Raw genomic sequence first — 21732 nt, forward strand, 5'->3', positions numbered from 1 at the left:
CAATTCTGTTACGGGTAGCAGCACTCGACCAGCAGGGTTAGGCTAGAGCTATTGTTTCCCTTCATATACATGCAATGACTTTATAATGCTGCATTAGCTCATTCTCCCTCCCTTTACCACGTTGCTTTTTAACATGGCTGAACGAATACCACACCATCTCATCTCAAAAACGGTTCAATCTCAAAGGTTGGTAGAATGAGGACGTACAAATACTGTAACGACCAGAGAATTAGTGTTGGGTCATTGAACACGGAGGCATCTCTGTAGCCTCTTTGTTTTTAAAAGATGTTTAAAAACCACTCATGGAGTCCAAATCAACCTCCTTAAGATCAGCCTGACCTCCAGAGGCCTGTGGGCCCACTTCATCCACCAGATCAATATATAGAACCCCAGCTGATCCCGTCAGACTGCGTCCCAAATGGCTCCCTGCTCACTTAATCGTTAACTACTTATGACCAGGACCCATGGGGCATTTAGGGAAACAGGGAACCATTTGGGATGCCCTTCCAGTGTCACTAGGACAGCTATATCAATACAGTAATAACTCATCATCACATCAATTACACGTGAGTGATGCCACATTACAGCTGAGTGATGTCACATTACAGCTGGGTGATGTCACAGTGCAGCTGAGTGATGTCACATTACAGCTGAGTGATGTCACAGTGCAGCTGAGTGATGTCACATTACAGCTGAGTGATGTCACAGTGCAGCTGAGTGATGTCACAGTGCAGCTGAGTGATGTCACATTACAGCTGAGTGATGTCACAGTGCAGCTGAGTGATGTCACATTACAGCTGAGTGATGTCACAGTGCAGCTGAGTGATGTCACAGTGCAGCTGAGTGATGTCACATTACAGCTGAGTGGTGTCACATTACAGCTGAGTGATGTCACAGTGCAGCTGAGTGATGTCACAGTGCAGCTGAGTGATGTCACATTACAGCTGAGTGATGTCACAGTGCAGCTGAGTGATGTCACAGTGCAGCTGAGTGATGTCACAGTGCAGCTGAGTGATGTCACATTACAGCTGAGTGATGTCACATTACAGCTGAGTGATGTCACAGTGCAGCTGAGTGATGTCACAGTGCAGCTGAGTGATGTCACATTACAGCTGAGTGATGTCACATTACAGCTGAGTGATGTCACAGTGCAGCTGAGTGATGTCACAGTGCAGCTGAGTGATGTCACATTACAGCTGAGTGATGTCACAGTGCAGCTGAGTGATGTCACAGTGCTGTCTCTGGACTCTCCTGCTATAAAACAAGGATCTGTCAAAAGGAGTCAACAACGTATGTTGGGACCTTGTGACCACTACACATTTAACAATGGATTTTATGTTCCGGATTCAAGGCTCTTCTGAAAGGGGCAAGCTATTTAGGAAGCTTTACGTTACTGTCATAGTCTTTAGCACCCCTCCTAGTTCCTCTGCTTGTTGAAGCCAGTTGACCGACCTAAACTCCAACCTTTAAATGTGCAGTCTTTTTGATGAGATGACACCGCATTTTCATGTTTGTAATCCGTTCTTTGCTAACAGTGAGGTTGGCTTGTGTAATGACTCTATACAGGATGATGAGCTGACCATGATACAGTATAATGTTATCATCACAGCCCTCTGTAGTCCTGTTGGGTAAAGTTAACAGGACTGCTGTTGGATCAGCTGTTATCATGGGTAAAGTTAACAGCTGTTGGATCAGATGTTATCACCACAGCCCTCTGTAGTCCTGTTAGGTAAAGTTAACAGGACAGCTGTTGGATCAGATGTTATCATCACAGCCCTCTGTAGTCCTGTTGGGTAAAGTTAACAGGACTGCTGTTGGATCAGCTGTTATCATGGGTAAAGTTAACAGCTGTTGGATCAGATGTTATCACCACAGCCCTCTGTAGTCCTGTTAGGTAAAGTTAACAGGACAGCTGTTGGATCAGATGTTATCATCACAGCCCTCTGTAGTCCTGTTAGGTAAAGTCAACAGGACAGCTGTTGGATCAGACCACATTTTTTGGGAATTCAATGGTGCATTGTTGTGTTATTGTTGTTGAAATTGAAATTCAAAGGCTACGATTCAATCCGATCGCACGTTGCAGTGCTCTTGACATCAGAAAGTAATTTCCAGCTGAGCCAACGTTAACAGAGGTTTACCTTGAAGGTCACCTCTGTGAAAGTGGGAACATTACCTCTGTGACAGTGTGCAGCGCTGTAGCGACCCTTGGATTGAATCGTGACCAACGTCTTGCTATTCAGGGCTCACAATTCCTTTCTCCTAAGTCTGTGTAGGGGTGAGTTTTATTCATCCCTATACAGAGAGATACGCCAATGACAATGTTTCTGCCCATCAAATATGATGATAATGTATTGATAAAAAATCTGTATCAACTATTTTGCTGTATAGTTTCCATTTTACAAAGATGTAAATGAGGCCGTTGTGAGTAAAATAGCGTCATTGTGGTTATTTCTTTGAAGTAAGGAATATATCTATTTTTATATCTATCTATTTTACCAAAACCAAATGATCCTCTGAATGTCACATTGTCATAAAACGACACTACACCTTTGACATGTGTTATAACTACATTATAAACAAATTATACAGTCTTATAACCAGCTTATGACCAACTTATAAAGCCCCTGTCATTTCCCCTCATTGTCTTCGGTGACTACGTCATTGGAGCCCTTAGCACTGAGCACAGTGGCACCAGAGGGGTTGTCTGACGCTTCCTTGAACCTCATTAGCCAGACAGGTTCATGAGCGCAGTTAGCATTAGTGTTAGCGTTAGCGCCTCAATGGAACACTACCACGCTTGTCGCCATGGTCACAGCATCATGTGTCAGGTCCCTCTCTAAGCAGACAGATGATCAAAACACTGCCATTCCTCCGAGAGCCTGATATTTCATAACACCTGACACTGTAAAGAAGGAGAGCCTGATAGTTGATAACCCCTGACACTGTAAAGAAGGAGAGCCTGATAGTTGATAACCCCTGACACTGTAAAGAAGGAGAGCCTGATAGTTGATAACCCCTGACACTGTAAAGAAGGAGAGCCTCATAGTTGATAACCCCTGACACTGTAAAGAAGGAGAGCCTCATAGTTGATAACCCCTGACACTGTAAAGAAGGAGAGCCTCATAGTTGATAACCCCTGACACTGTAAAGAAGGAGAGCCTCATAGTTGATAACCCCTGACACTGTAAAGAAGGAGAGCCTGATAGTTGATAACCCCTGACACTGTAAAGGAGAGCCTGATAGTTGATAACCCCTGACACTGTAAAGAAGGCGAGCCTGATAGTTGATAACCCCTGACACTGTAAAGAAGGAGAGCCTGATAGTTGATAACCCCTGACACTGTAAAGAAGGAGAGCCTCATAGTTGATAACCCGTGACACTGTAAAGAAGGCGAGCCTGATAGTTGATAACCCCTGACACTGTAAAGAAGGAGAGCCTCATAGTTGATAACCCCTGACACTGTAAAGAAGGAGAGCCTGATAGTTGATAACCCCTGACACTGTAAAGAAGGAGAGCCTGATAGTTGATAACCCCTGACACTGTAAATGAGGAGAACCTGATATCTGATAACCCCTGACACTGTAAAGAAGGAGAGCCTGATAGTTGATAACCCATGACACTGTAAAGAAGGAGAGCCTGAAAGTTGATAACCCCTGACACTGTAAAGAAGGAGAGCCTGATAGTTGATAACCCCTGACACTGTAAAGAAGGAGAGCCTCATAGTTGATAACCCCTGACACTGTAAAGAAGGAGAGCCTGAAAGTTGATAACCCCTGACACTGTAAAGAAGGAGAGCCTGATAGTTGATAACCCCTGACACTGTAAAGAAGGAGAGCCTGATAGTTGATAACCCCTGACACTGTAAAGAAGGAGAGCCTGATATCTGATAACCCCTGACACTGTAAAGAAGTAATGTCAGGTCAACACGATTGTTCAGTTTTTCGATCGGTCATTTTTTCGAATTCCCTGTGAATGGGTTTGTGTTGGAGGGAATTGATCATCTGTATCTGTATGTAAGTGTACTAAAATCAAATCAAATCAAACGTATTTATATAGCCCTTCGTACCTCAGCTGATATCTCAAAGTGCTGTACAGAAACCCAGCCTAAAACCCCAAACAGCAAGCAATGCAGGTGTTGAAGCACGTTGGCTATGAAAAACTCCCTAGAAATGCCAAAACCTAGGAAGAAACCGAGAGAGGAACCAGGCTATGAGGGGTGGCCAGTCCTCTTCTGGCTGTGCCGGGTGGAGATTATAACAGAACACGGCCAAGATGTTCAAATGTTCATAAATGACCAGCATGGTCAAATAATAGGTCTGGGACAGGTAGCACGTCCGGTGAACAGGTCAGGATTCCATAGCCACAGGCAGAACAGTTGAAACTGGAGCAGCAGCACGGCCAGGTGGACTGGGGACAGCAAGGAGTCATCATGCCAGGTAGTCCTGAGGCATGGCCCAAGGCTTAGGTCCTCCAAGAGAGAGAAAGAAAGAGAGAATTAGAGAGAGCATACTTAAATTCACACAGGACACCGGATAAGACAGAAGAAGTACTCCAGATATAACAAACTGACCCTAGCCCCCCGACACATAAACTACTGCAGCATAAATACTGGAGGCATGTATACTAGTACCTGTATGGATGAGTTCATTATATATATTTATAAAATACCTGTAAGGACAAGTACCATATATATACAGTATATATACAGTATATACACAGTATATATACACTAAAACACTAAAATAACACATCCTAGATCTGAATGAATGAAATATTCTTATTAAATACCTTTTTCTTTACATAGTTGAATGTGCTGACAACAAAATCACACAAAAATGATCAATGGAAATCTAATTTATCAACCCATGGAGGTCTGGATTTGGAGTCACACTCAAAATTAAAGTGGAAAACCACACTACAGGCTGATCCAACTTTGATGTAATGTCCTTAAAACAAGTCAAAATGAGGCTCAGTAGTGTGTGTGGCCTCCACGTGCCTGTATGACCTCCCTACAATGCCTGGGCATGCTCCTGATGAGGTGGCGGATGGTCTCCTGAGGGATCTCCTCCCAGACCTGGACTAAAGCATCCGCCAACTCCTGGATAGTCTGTGGTGCAACGTGGTTGGTGGATGGAGCGAGACATGATGTCCCAGATGTGCTCAATTGGATTCAGGTCTGAGAAACAGGCGGGCCAGTCCATAGCATCAATGCCTTCCTCTTGCAGGAACTGCTGACACACTCCAGCCACATGAGGTTTGTCTTGTCTTTGTCACATTGTCTTGCATTAGGAGGAACCCAGGGCCAACCGCACCAGCATATGGTCTCACAAGGGGTCTGAGGATCTCATCTCGGTACCTAATGGCAGTCAGGCTACCTCTGGCGAGCACATGGAGGGCTGTGCGGCCCCCCAAAGAAATGCCACCCCACCCCACACCATGACTGACCCACCGCCAAACCGGTCATGCTGGAGGATGTTGCAGGCAGCAGAACATTCTCCACGGCGTCTCCAGACTCTGTCACGTCTGTCACATGTGCTCAGTGTGAACCTGCTTTCATCTGTGAAGAGCACAGGGCGCCAGTGGAGAATTTGCCAATCTTGGTGTTCTCTGGCAATAGCCAAACGTCCTGCACGGTGTTGGGCTGTAAGCACAACCCCCACTTGTGGACGTCGGGCCCTCATACCACCCTCATGGAGTCTGTTTCTGACCATTTGAGCAGACACATGCACATTTGTGGCCTGCTGGAGGTCATTTTGCAGGGCTCTGGCAGTACTCCTCCTGCTCCTCCTTGCACAAAGGCGGAGGTAGCGGCCATGCTGCTGGGTTGTTGCACTCATACGGCCTCCTCCACGTCTCCTGATGTACTGGCCTGTCTCCTGGTAGCGCCTCCATGCTCTGGAAACTACGCTGACAGACACAGCAAACCTTCTTGCCACAGCTCGCATTGATGTGCCATCCTGGATGAGCTGCACTACCTGAGCCACTTGTGTGGGTTGTAGACTCCATCTCATGCTACCACTAGAGTGAAAGCACCGCCAGCATTCAAAAGTGACCAAAACATCAGCCAGGAAGCATAGGAACTGAGAAGTGGTCTGTGGTCACCACCTGCAGAACCACTCCTTTATTGGGAGTGTCTTCCTAATTGCCTATAATTTCCACCTGCTGTCTATTCCATTTGCACAACAGCATGTGAAATTTATTGTCAATCGGTGTTGCTTCCTAAGTGGATAGTTTGATTTCACAGAAGTGTGATTGACTTGGAGTTACATTGTGTTGTTTAAGTGTTTCCTTTACTTTTTTGAGCAGTGTATATATAGGTAGATATATAGATATATAGATATTAACTTTATATATTATCTACCTCACTTGCTTTGGCAATGTTAACACGTTTCCCATGCCAATAAAGCCCTTGAATTGAATTGAATTGATATACTGTCTATATAGTACCTGCATGGATGAGTACAGTATATATGTATTGTACCTGTATGGATTTGGACAGTATATATATAGTACCTGTATGGATGAGTACAGTATGTATGCTATATCATTGTCTCTGAACCCAGAGGCAGGCTTTGGAGGCTTGTAGGAACTGAATGAGAATGTTAGTTGAGGTAAACGCCAGTTCAGTTCCTCTCACACAACCCTGTGTGTGTGTGTGTGTGTGTGTGTGTGTGTGTGTGTGTGTGTGTGTGTGAGAGAGACTGATTGGAGGGGTTATCTGTGTGTATAATTGCTGTACTCCCAGTTGAGAGACTGTTGTTAACACACATCCCTTCAGGCTGTTGTTTGGATCGAAACCACAGGATCTGGCAACACACACACACACACACACACACACACACATTGACACACACTCTACCGAACAGACACCTGGCAGATTGGCAGTATGAAAGACAACCACTTGGCCTGACTTCCTACCAGGGGGTACTGATGTAGCTTCGGAGCAGGAGCAGAGAAACAGAACAATCCAGTAGAACAGAACATGCTGTTGATTTTATGGGATACTGTAATACTTTAACACTTTAATAAACAACTCCCTGTTGTTAAAATGGAAGGCTGAGATCTGAAGACTGGTGTTAGCTTTACGAGCTATCGCCTTGGCTTTAGCTCAGAGGACAAACACAATCCTACGGCACACAGAAAACCTGTGGTTTAAATAGATTTAAAGCCTTCAATCCCAGGTTGTATGGCCTGCAGGAGACCAGGGTTTGAATCTAGGTTGATGGCACTCCTTGCCTCCAGACAACTTGTGTAGGTTCTCCATCCCTCCTCTGTTGAAGTCACATGGGCTCTGAGCCAAAGGAAGTTGGCCAATCCAGTGGTAGTGTATAATGGAGTTAGTAACTTAACGAATGCTCAAGGTCCCTTAATACACTTGGCCTTATTAGAGTTGACTTAGCTAAAGTGGCTTTAAGATGTAGAGATTACAGGCCTACAGGGCAGAGGCCATCTGGTTAGGTCGTAGAGCAGAGCAGGTGTTCTAGCACGGTAAGGACCAGGGAAGGTAGTGTTGGTGTAATGACCAGGTAAGGACCAGGGTAGGACCAGGGAAGGTAGTGTTTGTATCATGACACGGAAAGGACCAGGGAAGGTAGTGTTTGTATCATGACACGGTAAGGCCCAGGTAAGGTAGTGTTGGTGTCATGACCAGGGAAGGTAGTGTTGTTGTCATGACACTGTAAGGCCCAGGGAAGGTAGTGTTGTGTCCTGACACGGTAAGGACCAGGGGAGGTAGTGTTGGTGTCATGACACGGTAAGGACCAGGGAAGGTGGTGTTGGTGTCATGACACAGTAAGGCCCAGGGTAGGTAGTGTTGGTGTCATGACACGGTAAGGCCCAGGGAAGGTAGTGTTGTGTCATGACACGGTAAGGACCAGGGAAGGTAGTGTTGGTGTCATGACCAGGTAAGGACCAGGGAAGGTAGTGTTGGTGTCATGACACGGTAAGGACCAGGGAAGGTAGTGTTGGTGTCATGACACGGTAAGGACCAGGGAAGGTAGTGTTTGTATCATGACACGGTAAGGACCAGGGAAAGTAGTGTTGGTGTCATGACACGGTAAGGACTAGGGAAGGTAGTGTTGTGTCATGACATGGTAAGGACCAGGTAAGGTAGTGTTTGTATCATGACACGGTAAGGACCAGGGAAGGTAGTGTTGGTGTCATGACACAGTAAGGACTAGGGAAGGTAGTGTTGTGTCATGACACGGTAAGGCCCAGGGAAGGTAGAGTTTGTATCATGACACGGTAAGGACCAGGGAAGGTAGTGTTGGTATCATGACACGGTAAGGACCAGGGAAGGTAGTGTTTGTATCATGACACAGTAAGGACCAGGGAAGGTAGTGTTTGTATCATGGCACGGTAAGGACCAGGGAAGGTAGTGTTGTATCATGACACAGTAAGGACTATGGAAGGTAGTGTTTGTATCATGGCACAGTAAGGACCAGGGAAGGTAGTGTTTGTGTCATGACACGGTAAGGACCAGGGAAGGTAGTGTTTGTATCATGGCACGGTAAGGACCAGGGAAGGTAGTGTTGGTATCATGACATGGTAAGGACCAGGGAAGGTAGTGTTGTATCATGACACAGTAAGGACTATGGAAGGTAGTGTTTGTATCATGGCACAGTAAGGACCAGGGAAGGTAGTGTTTGTGTCATGACACGGTAAGGACCAGGTAAGGTAGTGTTGGTATCATGGCATGGTAAGGCCCAGGTAAGACAGTGTTTGTATCATGGCACGGTAATGACCAGGGAAGGTAGTGTTTGTGTCATGACACGGTAAGGACCAGGGAAGGTAGTGCTTGTATCATGACACGGTAAGGACCAGGTAAGGTAGTGTTGGTATCATGACATGGTAAGGACCAGGGAAGGTAGTGTTGTGTCATGACATGGTAAGGACCAGGGAAGGTAGTGTTGGTATCATGACACGGTAAGGACCAGGGAAGGTAGTGCTTGTATCATGACCAGGTAAGGACCAGGGAAGGTAGTGTTTGTGTCATGACATGGTAAGGACCAGGGAAGGTAGTGTTGGTATCATGACACGGTAAGGACCAGGGAAGGTAGTGTTTGTATCATGACACGGTAAGGACCAGGTAAGGTTGTGTTTGTATCATGACACGGTAAGGACCAGGGAAGGTAGTGTTTGTATCATGACCAGGTAAGGACCAGGGAAGGTAGTGTTTGTATCATGACACGGTAAGGACCAGGTAAGGTTGTGTTTGTATCATGACACGGTAAGGACCAGGTAAGGTTGTGTTTGTATTATGACACGGTAAGGACCAGGGAAGGTAATGTTTGTATCATGACACGGTAAGGACCAGGGAAGGTAGTGTTTGTATCATGACACAGTAAGGACCAGGGAAGGTAGTGTTTGTGTCATGGCACAGTAAGGCACAGTAAGGCGCCGGACTTCCGGCGCCGACAGAGATGGCCGCCTCGCTTCGCGTTCCTAGGAAACTATGCAGTTTTTTTTTTTTTTACGTGTTATTTCTTACATTAGTACCCCAGGTCATCTTAGGATTCATTACATACAGTCGAGAAGAACTACTGAATATAAGATCAGCGTCAACTCACCATCAGTACGACCAAGAATATGTTTTTCGCGACGCGGATCCTGTGTTCTGCCTTACAAACAGGACAACGGAGTGGATCCTATGCAGCGACCCAAAAAAACGACTCCGAAAGAGAGGGAAACGAGGCGGTCTTCTGGTCAGACTCCGGAGACGGGCACACCGTGCACCACTCCCTAGCATTCTTCTTGCCAATGTCCAGTCTCTTGACAACAAGGTTGATGAAATCCGAGCAAGGGTAGCATTCCAGAGGGACATCAGAGACTGTAACGTCCTTTGCTTCACTGAAACATGGCTCACTGGAGAGACTCTATCCGAAGCGGTGCAGCCAACGGGTTTCTCCACGCATCGCGCTGACAGAAACAAACATCTTTCTGGTAAAAAGAGGGGCGGGGGCGTATGCCTCATGGCCAACGTGACATGGTGTGATGAAAGAAACATACAGGAACTCAAATCCTTCTGTTCACCTGATTTAGAATTCCTCACAATCAAATGTAGACCGCATTATCTACCAAGAGAATTCTCTTCGATTATAATCACAGCCGTATATATCCCCCCCCAAGCAGACACATCGATGGCTCTGAACGAACTTTATTTAACTCTCTGCAAACTGGAAACGATTTATCCGGCGGCTGCATTCATTGTAGCTGGGGATTTTAACAAGGCTAATCTGAAAACAAGACTCCCTAAATTTTATCAGCATATCGATTGCGCAACCAGGGGTGGAAAGACCTTGGATCATTGTTACTCTAACTTCCGCGACGCATATAAGGCCCTGCCCCGCCCCCCTTTCGGAAAAGCTGACCACGACTCCATTTTGTTGATCCCTGCCTACAGACAGAAACTAAAACAAGAGGCTCCCACGCTGAGGTCTGTCCAACGCTGGTCCGACCAAGCTGACTCCACACTCCAAGACTGCTTCCATCACGTGGACTGGGAGATGTTTCGTATTGCGTCAGATAACAACATTGACGAATACGCTGATTCGGTGTGCGAGTTCATTAGAACGTGCGTTGAAGATGTCGTTCCCATAGCAACGATTAAAACATTCCCTAACCAGAAACCGTGGATTGATGGCAGCATTCGTGTGAAACTGAAAGCGCGAACCACTGCTTTTAATCAGGGCAAGGTGTCTGGTAACATGACCGAATACAAACAGTGCAGCCATTCCCTCCGCAAGGCTATCAAACTAGCTAAGCGCCAGTACAGAGACAAAGTAGAATCTCAATTCAACGGCTCAGACACAAGAGGCATGTGGCAGGGTCTACAGTCAATCACGGACTACAGGAAGAAATCCAGCCCAGTCACGGACCAGGATGTCTTGCTCCCAGGCAGACTAAATAACTTTTTTGCCCGCTTTGAGGACAATACAGTGCCACTGACACGGCCTGCAACGAAAACATGCGGTCTCTCCTTCACTGCAGCCGAGGTGAGTAAGACATTTAAACGTGTTAACCCTCGCAAGGCTGCAGGCCCAGACGGCATCCCCAGCCGGCGCCCTCAGAGCATGCGCAGACCAGCTGGCCGGTGTGTTTACGGACATATTCAATCAATCCCTATACCAGTCTGCTGTTCCCACATGCTTCAAGAGGGCCACCATTGTTCCTGTTCCCAAGAAAGCTAAGGTAACTGAGCTAAACGACTACCGCCCCGTAGCACTCACATCCGTCATCATGAAGTGCTTTGAGAGACTAGTCAAGGACCATATCACCTCCACCCTACCTGACACCCTAGACCCACTCCAATTTGCTTACCGCCCAAATAGGTCCACAGACGACGCAATCTCAACCACACTGCACACTGCCCTAACCCATCTGGACAAGAGGAATACCTATGTGAGAATGCTGTTCATCGACTACAGCTCGGCATTCAACACCATAGTACCCTCCAAGCTCGTCATCAAGCTCGAGACCCTGGGTCTCGACCCCCGCCCTGTGCAACTGGGTACTGGACTTCCTGACGGGCCGCCCCCAGGTGGTGAGGGTAGGCAACAACATCTCCTCCCCGCTGATCCTCAACACTGGGGCCCCACAAGGGTGCGTTCTGAGCCCTCTCCTGTACTCCCTGTTCACCCACGACTGCGTGGCCACGCACGCCTCCAACTCAATCATCAAGTTTGCGGACGACACAACAGTGGTAGGCTTGATTACCAACAACGACGAGACGGCCTACAGGGAGGAGGTGAGGGCCCTCGGAGTGTGGTGTCTGGAAAATAACCTCACACTCAACGTCAACAAAACTAAGGAGATGATTGTGGACTTCAGGAAACAGCAGATGGAACACCCCCCTATCCACATCGATGGAACAGTAGTGGAGAGGGTAGCAAGTTTTAAGTTCCTCGGCATACACATCACAGACAAACTGAATTGGTCCACTCACACAGACAGCATCGTGAAGAAGGCGCAGCAGCGCCTCTTCAACCTCAGGAGGCTGAAGAAATTTGGCTTGTCACCAAAAGCACTCACAAACTTCTACAGATGCACAATCGAGAGCATCCTGGCGGGCTGTATCACCGCCTGGTATGGCAACTGCACCGCCCTCAACCGTAAGGCTCTCCAGAGGGTAGTGAGGTCTGCACAACGCATCACCGGGGGCAAACTACCTGCCCTCCAGGACACCTACACCACCCGATGTCACAGGAAGGCCATAAAGATCATCAAGGACATCAACCACCCGAGCCACTGCCTGTTCACCCCGCTATCATCCAGAAGGCGAGGTCAGTACAGGTGCATCAAAGCTGGGACCGAGAGACTGAAAAACAGCTTCTATCTCAAGGCCATCAGACTGTTAAACAGCCACCACTAACACTGAGTGGCTGCTGCCAACACACTGACACTGACTCAACTCCAGCCACTTTAATAATGGGAATTGATGGGAAATGATGTAAATATATCACTAGCCACTTTAAACAATGCTACCTTATATAATGTTACTTACCCTACATTATTCATCTCATATGCATACGTATATACTGTACTCTATATCATCGACTGTATCCTTATGTAATACATGTATCCCTAGCCACTTTAAACTATGCCACTTTGTTTACATACTCATCTCATTTGTACATACTGTACTCGATACCATCTACTGTATCTTGCCTATGCTGCTCTGTACCATCACTCATTCATATATCCTTATGTACATATTCTTTATCCCCTTACACTGTGTACAAGACAGTAGTTTTGGAATTGTTAGTTAGATTACTTGTTATTACTGCATTGTCGGAACTAGAAGCACAAGCATTTCGCTACACTCGCATTAACATCTGCTAACCATGTGTATGTGACCAATAAAATTTGATTTGATTTGATTTGGAAGGTAGTGTTTGTGTCATGGCACGGTAAGGACCAGGGAAGGTAGTGTTTGTCATGACAAGGTAAGGACCAGGGAAGGTAGTGTTTGTATCATGACACAGTAAGGACCAGGGAAGGTAGTGTTTGTATCATGGCACAGTAAGGACCAGGGAAGGTAGTGTTTGTATCATGACACATTAAGGACCAGGGAAGGTAGTGTTTAGAGTGAGGGAAGCAGATTTAGAGTAAGTAAGTAGTAAAGAAGACAGAGGAAATGAGATGAGAGATCAGTGTTCTTCAGGAATATGTCATTGTAGTCTCAGTGCTTTAGGACTTTACAAGGTTTGTAGTGTGTGGCTGACTAACACCATTCAGAGACAGACCAATATACTGGGGACCTCTGATATGGTTCAGAGTTTCTATTTTGAGTGGAACATCCCTGGACATTGTCAACGTGACAACAAAAAAAAAAACATCCTCATACAACCATTATACAACATGACCATGATGTCACCAAATACCTCACAATAACGTCATCGCAACCTGTTTTTGCTCGCTGGGTCAATGTACAGTATTCTGCAACGGGAACACTTGAGTGCTCTGGTAGATGCTCATGGACACATTCAAGTACTTGTCATTGTTGACCTCTTGAGGACTGCTCTAGTGCGGTTTTCATCCCTTTAAGAGCCACTGTGCAGCTTTACACAGATGTAGTATCATCATTTGATAACTTTTTTGTTGCTGAAAACTTGTAGTGTATTCAAAGGTATAAAGTGGCTTCTAAAGTTTGCAATTTTCACTTTAAAGTGTCAGACTTGATTTAACCTAACGTAAAAATGTATCACCCCCTACCAAAAATGTCCATTCATTATAATTCCACATAATAATTCACATTTCGTGTTGCTGCAGGATTATTTTCACGCTGTAGCAAACTGGCTCAAATGAAGATCCTACATCTGTAGATATTGATTAAATGGATTCAATAGGTTAGTTAAGGTTAAGGGTTGGTGAAGATGTTTCATGTACATGTTTTCTGCAGACCTTGAACAGAGTTAAGTATTGACAACTGTTTTATAAACGCTCCTTGTCCCTTTGAGAACGACTCTATTGCTCTATAAACATATCAATTCAACAGGTTAGGAAAGGCTTGCAGATGACCTTCAATGTGCACTTCTCCTACAGAACCTGAAACGTGAACAAAATAGCTGAGAGCAGGATGACATGGTTCAGTCTGGAGGTCTTGAGTCCTTGGCCCAGGGAACACTGGTTTTCTACTGACATGAACGTGTTGAAACCCCTCTTAAACCATCACTTTCAGAATATACTATAAAGGACTGTTCTCTTTCCAGACCTCCTCGTCTGACTCATCAGCCAGACAGTGTAAAGGACTGTTCTCTTTCCAGACCCCCTCATCTGACTCATCAGCCAGACAGTGTAACGGACTGTTCTCTTTCCAGACCCCCTCATCTGACTCATCAGCCAGACAGTGTAAAGGACTGTTCTCTTTCCAGACCTCCTCATCTGACTCATCAGCCAGACACTATAAAGGACTGTTCTCTTTCCAGACCTCCTCATCTGACTCATCAGCCAGACAGTGTAAAGGACTGTTCTCTTTCCAGACCCCCTCATCTGACTCATCAGCCAGACAGTGTAAAGGACTGTTCTCTTTCCAGACCCCCTCATCTGACTCATCAGCCAGACAGTGTAAAGGACTGTTCTCTTTCCAGACCTCCTCATCTGACTCATCAGCCAGACACTATAAAGGACTGTTCTCTTTCCAGACCTCCTCATCTGACTCATCAGCCAGACACTATAAAGGACTGTTCTCTTTCCAGACCTCCTCATCTGACTCATCAGCCAGACACTATAAAGGACTGTTCTCTTTCCAGACCCCCTCGTCTGACTCATCAGCCAGACAGTGTAAAGGACTGTTCTCTTTTCAGACCTCCTCATCTTACTGATCAGCCAGACACTATAAAGGACTGTTCTCTTTCCAGACCCCCTTGTCTGACTCATCAGCCAGACACTATAAAGGACTGTTCTCTTTCCAGACCTCCTCATCTTACTCATCAGCCAGACAGTGTAAAGGACTGTTCTCTTTCCAGACCCCCTCGCCTGACTCATCAGCCAGACACTATAAAGGACTGTTCTCTTTCCAGACCTCCTCATCTGACTCATCAGCCAGACACTATAAAGGACTGTTCTCTTTCCAGACCCCCTCGTCTGACTCATCAGCCAGACAGTGTAAAGGACTGTTCTCTTTTCAGACCTCCTCATCTTACTGATCAGCCAGTCACTATAAAGGACTGTTCTCTTTCCAGACCCCCTCGTCTGACTCATCAGCCAGACACTGTAAAGGACTGTTCACTTTTCCAGACCCCCTCATCTGACTCATCAGCTGGTAAATCTTAAGTAAATGGAAAAATAACTCAGGTGAATGACCCACTTTTAATGTTTATACCCCCCCCCCCCCCCCCATTTTCTATAATGAAAAACACATATTTCTTCAAGGAGAGGCTGATATGATCACACACTCTCTCACACAGAGAGATTCATCCCCCTCTGGTAAAGGAATCCACAGTTTCAAGTGTTACAGTAATACGACATTGTCTCCCAGTGCTGTGGGCTTTGTCTTCCACCTCTTTTGTCCTTGCCATTGTTTAAATGGCCTAATCCTAATCTGGAAGGAAAGGCCATGCCGTGTTAATCTGAGTGGGGGTTGTGCGCTGGGGGTGTCAGTAACATATGTGCTGACAAGGCTAATCCCAATCCTAATCCTTGTTCATTCATCAGGCCCATTGGCATTAAATGGCAACCTCTTCCCTATGTAGTTTGAAAAGGCCCATAGTGCCATAGTGCACTATGTAGGGAATAGGGTGCCATTTGGGAAGCAAATATTGTCTAGGACTAGCACTAAATGGGATTGGGGTGTTACTGTAACTCCCTCAGAAGACAAGGCACATGGGTTTAAAATGTACAATCTTCTGGGTTTTAAATGAATTACGTGACTGAAGATTGATGGCTGAACCAATGAGACTAGCCATGCCCTAATCCCTGTTAATACCAGCCAGACCATTGACATTGTCTAGGACCAGCACACTTTGGGATTGGGATGATGTCTAGGACCAGCAGGCCCATTGTCTAGGACCAGCAGGCCCATTGTCTAGGACCAGCAGGCCCATTGTCTAGGACCAGCAGGGTTTGGGATTGGAATTTTCACTTCCCGAGAGGGTTTTAACATTTAAATGTACAATCCCTGGGTTATACACTGGAGGAATGATAAGTGATTGGCTGGTGAATTAGCCTATCAGGGAGAACACCACACCCACCATATTATCATTGTTTTCGTCATGGTGGATGGTTGAACCAAGTCCCTCCACCTCACCTTTCTATTGGTCACGTTTGAGTATTTTATCCTTGTAGATCCTGGGTGTGCAGACAGCACTTCAGCCTGCCAGAAAAGTTATTACAGCTGTATGGCTGCACTCCTTAAACAGGAAGGAATCTCAGTTATTACAGCTGTATGGCTGCACTCCTTAAACAGGAACCCAAACTTGGTACCTATACTTGATGTGTACCTAGGTCCACACTTGATGGGTACCTAGGCCCACACTTGATGGGTACCAAGGCCCATACTGATGGGTTCCTAGGCCCACACTTGATGGGTACCTATGCCCACACTTGATGGGTACCAAGGCCCACACTTGATGTGTACCTAGGCCCAGACTTGATGGGTACCTAGGCCCAGACTTGATGGGTACCTAGGCCCACACTTGATGGGTACCTAGGCCCAGACTTGATGGGTACCTAGGCCCAGACTTGATGGGTAGCTAGGCCCACACTTGATGGGTACCTAGGTCCACATGATACCACATTCATAACCCAGGCATACCACATTGATGAGTAGCACATAACCATTTTCATAAACTGATGTCAACGTCTGATATAAATACCTATTGCATTTCTGGATGAAGATTATAGTGCACAGTGTATCTATGTACAGCACATATCATTCATCTGGGATGTACATCATCATCATCATCATCATGAGTTCAGGATATCCAACAGGATCCATACATGTGTCATGGTCACGCCTACTGGAACACATTTTCCATGAGACAACTCTCCTCTTCTGTTCTTTGTCTTTTAACTGTTCAGTCCAAAATGCATATGTCTTTAATGAAAGCCATGCCAGGGTTGGGCTGAGGGCTGGGGGCTGAGGGAGGGCTGAGGGCTGAGGGCTGAGGGCTAAGGGCTGAGGTCTGAGGGTTGAGGGCTGAGGGTTTAAGGCTGGGGGCTAAGGGCTGAGGGCTGAGGGTTGAAGGCTGAGGGCTGAGGGCTGAGGGCTGGGGGCTGAGGGCTGAGGTCTGAGGGTTGAGGGTAGAGGGTTGAGGGCTGGGGGTTGAGGGCTGGGGGCTGGGGGCTGGGGGCTGAGGTCTGAGGGTTGAGGGTAGAGGGTTGAGGGCTGGGGGTTGAGGGCTGGGGGCTGGGGGCTGGGGGCTGAGGTCTGAGGGTTGAGGGTTGAGGGTTGAGGGCTGGGGTTTGAGGTTGAGGGTTGAGGGTTGAGGGCTGGGGGCTGGGGGCTGGGGGCTGAGGGCTGAGGGCTGGGGGTTGAGGGCTGAGGATTGAGGGCTGAGGGTTGAGGGCTGTCACAAAAACATCCAGGCTGTATCACATCCGGTCGTGATCGGGAGTCCATTGTAAAGAAGACTGACTTGCCTAGTTAATAAACAAAATAAAACAAATAAACACACACACACACACACACACACACACACACACACACACACACACACACACACACACACACACACACACACACACACACACACACACACCGAATGTGAAAACAGAGGAGACAGAGTGTATGTCCACCAGGCAAGGCAGTTCCATTACTAATATTATTCTGTGTTCTCAGTCCCACAACCACCATGACTGTTTGCTGGCGTGACCCGCCTGCCTTGTACCTCTGTTGTCTTACAGTATGTCACCATTATCTTGGGCTGTAGTCCTCTTCAATGCCCTGTGACATGCCTCTATAATGACATTTCGCTACACTCGCATTAACATCTGCTAACCATGTGTATGTGACAAATACAATTTGATTTGATTTGATTTGACATTATTACTCCGGGACTGTAGTCCTCTTCAGAGCCCTGTGACATGCCTCTCTAATTACATTATTAATCTGGGGCTGTAGTCCTCTTCAGAGCCCTGTGACATGCCTCTATAATGACATTATTACTCTGGGGCTGTAGTCCTCTTAAGAGCCCTGTGACATGCCTCTATAATTACATTATTAATCTGGGGCTGTAGTCCTCTTCAGAGCCCTGTGACATGCCTCTATAATGACATTATTACTCTGGGGCTGTAGTCCTCTTCAGAGCCCTGTGACATGCTTCTATAATGACATTATTACTCTGGGGCTGTAGTCCTCTTCAGAGCCCTGTGACATGCCTCTATAATGACATTATTACTCTGGGGCTGTAGTCCTCTTCAGAGCCCTGTGACATGCCTCTATAATGACATTATTACTCTGGGGCTGTAGTCCTCTTCAGAGCCCCGTGACATGCCTCTATAATGACATTATTACTCTGGGGCTGTAGTCCTCTTCAGAGCCCTGTGAAATGCCTCTATAATGACATTATTACTCTGGGGCTGTAGTCCTCTTCAGAGCCCCGTGACATGCCTCTATAATGACATTATTACTCTGGGGCTGTAGTCCTCTTCAGAGCCCTGTGACATGCCTCTATAATGACATTATTACTCTGGAGCTGTAGTCCTCTTCAATGCCCTGTTACATGCCTCTATAATGACATTATTACTCTTGGGCTGTAGTCCTCTTCAGAGCCCTGTGACATGCCTCTATAATGACATTATTACTCTGGGGCTGTAGTCCTCTTCAGAGCTCCGTGACATGCCTCTATAATAACATTATTACTCTGGGGCTGTAGTCCTCTTCAGAGTCCTGTGACATGCCTCTATAATTACATTATTACTCGGGGGCTGTAGTCCTCTTCAGAGCCCTGTGACATGCCTCTATAATGACATTATTACTCTGGGGCTGTAGTTCTCTTCAGAGCCCTGTGACATGCCTCTATAATGACATTATTACTCTGGGGCTGTAGTCCTCTTCAGAGCCCCGTGACATGCCTCTATAATGACATTATTACTCTGGAGCTGTAGTCCTCTTCAATGCCCTGTTACATGCCTCTATAATGACATTATTACTCTGGGACTGTAGTCCTCTTCAGAGCCCTGTGACATGCCTCTCTAATTACATTATTAATCTGGGGCTGTAGTCCTCTTCAGAGCCCTGTGACATGCCTCTATAATGACATTATTACTCTGGGGCTGTAGTCCTCTTAAGAGCCCTGTGACATGCCTCTATAATTACATTATTAATCTGGGGCTGTAGTCCTCTTCAGAGCCCTGTGACATGCCTCTATAATGACATTATTACTCTGGGGCTGTAGTCCTCTTCAGAGCCCTGTGACATGCTTCTATAATGACATTAAAACTCTGGGGCTGTAGTCCTCTTCAGAGCCCTGTGACATGCCTCTATAATGACATTATTACTCTGGGGCTGTAGTCCTCTTCAGAGCCCTGTGACATGCCTCTATAATGACATTATTACTCTGGGGCTGTAGTCCTCTTCAGAGCCCCGTGACATGCCTCTATAATGACATTATTACTCTGGGGCTGTAGTCCTCTTCAGAGCCCTGTGAAATGCCTCTATAATGACATTATTACTCTGGGGCTGTAGTCCTCTTCAGAGCCCCGTGACATGCCTCTATAATGACATTATTACTCTGGGGCTGTAGTCCTCTTCAGAGCCCTGTGACATGCCTCTATAATGACATTATTACTCTGGAGCTGTAGTCCTCTTCAATGCCCTGTTACATGCCTCTATAATGACATTATTACTCTTGGGCTGTAGTCCTCTTCAGAGCCCTGTGACATGCCTCTATAATGACATTATTACTCTGGGGCTGTAGTCCTCTTCAGAGCTCCGTGACATGCCTCTATAATAACATTATTACTCTGGGGCTGTAGTCCTCTTCAGAGTCCTGTGACATGCCTCTATAATTACATTATTACTCGGGGGCTGTAGTCCTCTTCAGAGCCCTGTGACATGCCTCTATAATGACATTATTACTCTGGGGCTGTAGTTCTCTTCAGAGCCCTGTGACATGCCTCTATAATGACATTATTACTCTGGGGCTGTAGTCCTCTTCAGAGCCCCGTGACATGCCTCTATAATGACATTATTACTCTGGAGCTGTAGTCCTCTTCAATGCCCTGTTACATGCCTCTATAATGACATTATTACTCTGGGACTGTAGTCCTCTTCAGAGCCCTGTGACATGCCTCTCTAATTACATTATTAATCTGGGGCTGTAGTCCTCTTCAGAGCCCTGTGACATGCCTCTATAATGACATTATTACTCTGGGGCTGTAGTCCTCTTAAGAGCCCTGTGACATGCCTCTATAATTACATTATTAATCTGGGGCTGTAGTCCTCTTCAGAGCCCTGTGACATGCCTCTATAATGACATTATTACTCTGGGGCTGTAGTCCTCTTCAGAGCCCTGTGACATGCTTCTATAATGACATTATTACTCTGGGGCTGTAGTCCTCTTCAGAGCCCTGTGACATGCCTCTATAATGACATTATTACTCTGGGGCTGTAGTCCTCTTCAGAGCCCTGTGACATGCCTCTATAATGACATTATTACTCTGGGGCTGTAGTCCTCTTCAGAGCCCCGTGACATGCCTCTATAATGACATTATTACTCTGGGGCTGTAGTCCTCTTCAGAGCCCTGTGAAATGCCTCTATAATGACATTATTACTCTGGGGCTGTAGTCCTCTTCAGAGCCCCGTGACATGCCTCTATAATGACATTATTACTCTGGGGCTGTAGTCCTCTTCAGAGCCCTGTGACATGCCTCTATAATGACATTATTACTCTGGAGCTGTAGTCCTCTTCAATGCCCTGTTACATGCCTCTATAATGACATTATTACTCTTGGGCTGTAGTCCTCTTCAGAGCCCTGTGACATGCCTCTATAATGACATTATTACTCTGGGGCTGTAGTCCTCTTCAGAGCTCCGTGACATGCCTCTATAATAACATTATTACTCTGGGGCTGTAGTCCTCTTCAGAGTCCTGTGACATGCCTCTATAATGACATTATTACTCGGGGGCTGTAGTCCTCTTCAGAGCCCTGTGACATGCCTCTATAATGACATTATTACTCTGGGGCTGTAGTTCTCTTCAGAGCCCTGTGACATGCCTCTATAATGACATTATTACTCTGGGGCTGTAGTCCTCTTCAGAGCCCCGTGACATGCCTCTATAATGACATTATTACTCTGGGGCTGTAGTCCTCTTCAGAGTCCTGTGACATGCCTCTATAATGACATTATTACTCTGGGGCTGTAGTCCTCTTCAGAGCCCTGTGACATGCTTCTATAATGACATTATTACTCTGGGGGTGTAGTCCTCTTCAGAGCCCTGTGACATGCTTCTATAATGACATTATTACTCTGGAGCTGTAGTCCTCTTCAATGCCCTGTTACATGCCTCTATAATGACATTATTACTCTGGGACTGTGGTCCTCTTCAGAGCCCTGTGACATGCATCTATAATGACATTATTGCTCTGGGGCTGTAGTCCTCTTCAGAGCCCTGTGACATGCCTCTATAATGACATTATTACTCTGGGTCTGTAGTCCTCTTCAGAGCCCTGTGCCATGCCTCTATAGTGACATTATTACTCTGGGGCTGTAGTCCTCTTCAGAGCCCTGTGACATGCCTCTATAATGACATTATTACTCTGGGGCTGTAGTCCTCTTCAGAGCCCTG

Source organism: Oncorhynchus clarkii, chromosome 12, assembly GCF_045791955.1.
Source record: "Oncorhynchus clarkii lewisi isolate Uvic-CL-2024 chromosome 12, UVic_Ocla_1.0, whole genome shotgun sequence".
Classification (NCBI taxonomy): Eukaryota; Metazoa; Chordata; class Actinopteri; order Salmoniformes; family Salmonidae; genus Oncorhynchus; species Oncorhynchus clarkii.